This window comes from Varroa jacobsoni, unplaced genomic scaffold (assembly GCF_002532875.2).
Source record: "Varroa jacobsoni isolate VJ856 unplaced genomic scaffold, vjacob_1.0 scaffold_359, whole genome shotgun sequence".
NCBI classification, from domain to species: domain Eukaryota; kingdom Metazoa; phylum Arthropoda; class Arachnida; order Mesostigmata; family Varroidae; genus Varroa; species Varroa jacobsoni.
The window spans coordinates 22,994-26,104 of NW_019213261.1; positions in this window are offsets into that span (position 1 = coordinate 22,994).

Genomic DNA, 3,111 nt, shown 5'->3' on the forward strand with positions numbered 1-3,111 from the left:
TCGAAAGTGTAACAGCTTGCGATATAAAGCTATATCGTATATACCTAATGTATATCCTAATAACTATATCCTCAACTCAACCATTACATCGAACAGAACAGACTCCTAGAATTTATAGGGAGTCTAGAGAAAGTTGTAGATAGCCGTTGTATGCTTACAGCGGTAGGATAACGCCCATAATCGGAGACGGCACTCGAGGTGAAGAAGAGATAACGATAACGAGTTTATGCGTATGGAAAAAATGGACCAATAAAAACCCAGATGTGTATTTTTCATGTTTGTAATAGTAGCGTCGAAAGTAATCGATGTTATTTTCAAAGAATAGTTGCAATTTCTGTACTTCATCACGTTAATATTATGAAGACATGAGTGACGTCATTTCAGTGTTTTTTTAAGCTAACTGTTCCAAAAAAAAGCATGATTTAACAAAAATTAATAGCTGTAGAGTCATAACATTTGACTCTAGTGAAAGTGGAGGCAAGTTCTCAATAGCAAAACATGCGATAACCCTCGTCGTAGTAACAGTTCGTTGTTTTATTATTAATTTGATATAGCATCTACAAGCAGCTTGATTTATTATGCGCGCCGTAAGTAGAAGAGATCGTCTGATTTCGAACTAGTTAATCCGTAGATTAGCCAAAAATAGAACGGGAAATATATTTATACCGATACATATTTTTCGACTTTAGGTAAGTTTACCGATGCTACTTTACTGAAGCACCTGCTTCCGTGTGCTAGTAATGTGAAATCTAACCATATTTTATTTGATTATTGGTGCTTTCGGTCAAGTATGGCAATTTACCGCGATCTGAATATTACCACAAAGGAATGGAATGATCAATCGTTGCCTTTGCTATCCCGATGACAAAAGCAGCAGCGTGAATTGAACGAAACATTCAATACCTAAGGGTAAAAAACGGAAAGCGAACATCTCTTGACAGGGAGTAAACAGGTGATTGATTGCCGCTACGGCTAATTTTATTTATAAACTGTGACTTTGGCACCCACTTAAGAAAAAAAAGCGGCAGTGTTACCTTCTCGATACACCCTTTTCTTTGATGTCAGTTTACCTGAATAATGAATGTGTCGCGATCGAAATTATAGACTAAGATGTTACCGACAGAGATCCATAGCCTCGGTTTGGATTGGAAAAGCATCACCATCCTACAAATTACAGGCTGATTAGGAAAAAAATTCAAGTTTAAAGACGGGAATAATTTATATCCTTGTTATATAAGTTATGTTGTTGTAACTTATATCCTTATTATTTACGTTGTTATTTGGTGTTATGGCTACTACTAAGCTAAATCTCGAGGCGACCACAACGCAAGCTATTAAATTCGCATATAAGAAAATTCGATGATGCACTTGACTGTAATCTGTATGTACCTAGAGATTACCGGAGAAGTAATTCTAGTTCTGACGCACTACCTTTTTTGTCTATGTATAAGAACCAAATGTACAATACAGACACAGTTACGGAAACATGGTGAAATTGATAATTCTTTAATATCAGCGATTCAGAATGGCAACACCATCATATTCTGAGTGCATATTTCCTTAATGAATTGTGCGCTTGACGGGATCACCAGCAAATACATGGTGATCTTATGCACCAGGGCAGTTTGAAATTCCTGGAGGTCCGCAACACGTGTAAGGGTAACAATTTAATTATGCGTTAGAGTATTTTAAAATTAAATTTAGAAAATGACTTAAACGACCGATTGAACCTTGTGCTAGCTTCGTGGAAAAAGTGAACAAAGACACAAGAATGATACGAATCCCTAACGGTTACGGAAGCATCTATATTTTTTTTCTGTTTGTTGCTATTTATGAAGTATCGAGAGGCGTTAGAAGTCTACAAAGCTTAAAACTTAAAGAGGTCACAATTTTCTTGATTTTCTCTTTCTGTGCAGCTATTTGGTTTTATATACTATTTAATCTACAAATATGAAAACAAAGAAGATTGTAGACGTTAGCTTCTACATATTTTTTAAACTATGTTAATGCCTGCCATTGAGAAACTTTCGCCGATTGGTTGCCGTACTTTCCATTGCTGTAGCATCTCAATCTTGCCTGGCACATTTTTTTTAGCTGGAATGCATCGTCTCCGCCTACTTTTTCTGTGAGTTAAATGCACAAAGGACTATCTCCCCGCTGTCACGCTGGAAGCATCAAAAAAGAATAAAGGACTTTCTTATGTTAGATCAATAAACATGATTTTGGCAGCAGGAAAACGGTGGATGTGCTTACTTCACGAAGAATTTAAATATGCATTCAATATGTACACGTCATATGTACAGATTATATATATATATATATATATATATATATATATATATATAAGACATGTATAATTGCTAAGACTAGTTTTGCATATACTGCGCTAACATAGGCGGTGAAAATTTTTGTGAAATCCAAAGGAGACCTATAAGAGACCAAATAAGCATTCTACCTGATCTAAAAAGCATTTTTATTAAGTTCTTGTGAACTTATAATCTTGCCTATATTGTTACAGTGATATTATTTTAAGTAGTAAAGTTTCTGAGTTAACCATACCTGATCAAATAGGTGACGTAGGATATAATAGTTGACCAAGGTTAGGTAGTTGAGCACTAGGTGTTCGTGGTTACGTTTGAGTGCAGCGGTCTATATGAGAAAATTTTCACATGTTTTTTTGTAAACTTTAAACAAATTAAAAACGAGAATTTTCGTTACTCTTACATGTAATATAGATCCAGTCTCATACAATAAGTACGAGCAGTTAATCTAACTCTTGTTTTCTCTATAAGTCTTTTTGTACCACACGAACAGCTTTCCGACAATAATCCAAGTTCATAGAATTTCACATGTTGATTTAATTTTGCATATTTTTCGTACTGAATCTAAAGAATCGAACGGTTTATTTAGGTAAAACTTACTCTAGAAGCGGTACTGTGTTACGAAGACGAGTCACGAGGATAACCATATGATATGCTACTAATTATTCATGCTTCCTTGATGGTCAAGCATGTGTTTCTATGACGAAATTTCAACTCACTGTCTGCGCGTTCAGTCCCATATGTATAACTAGTTTCTTACTTGAGTATCTAGAGACTCATACACGCCCCA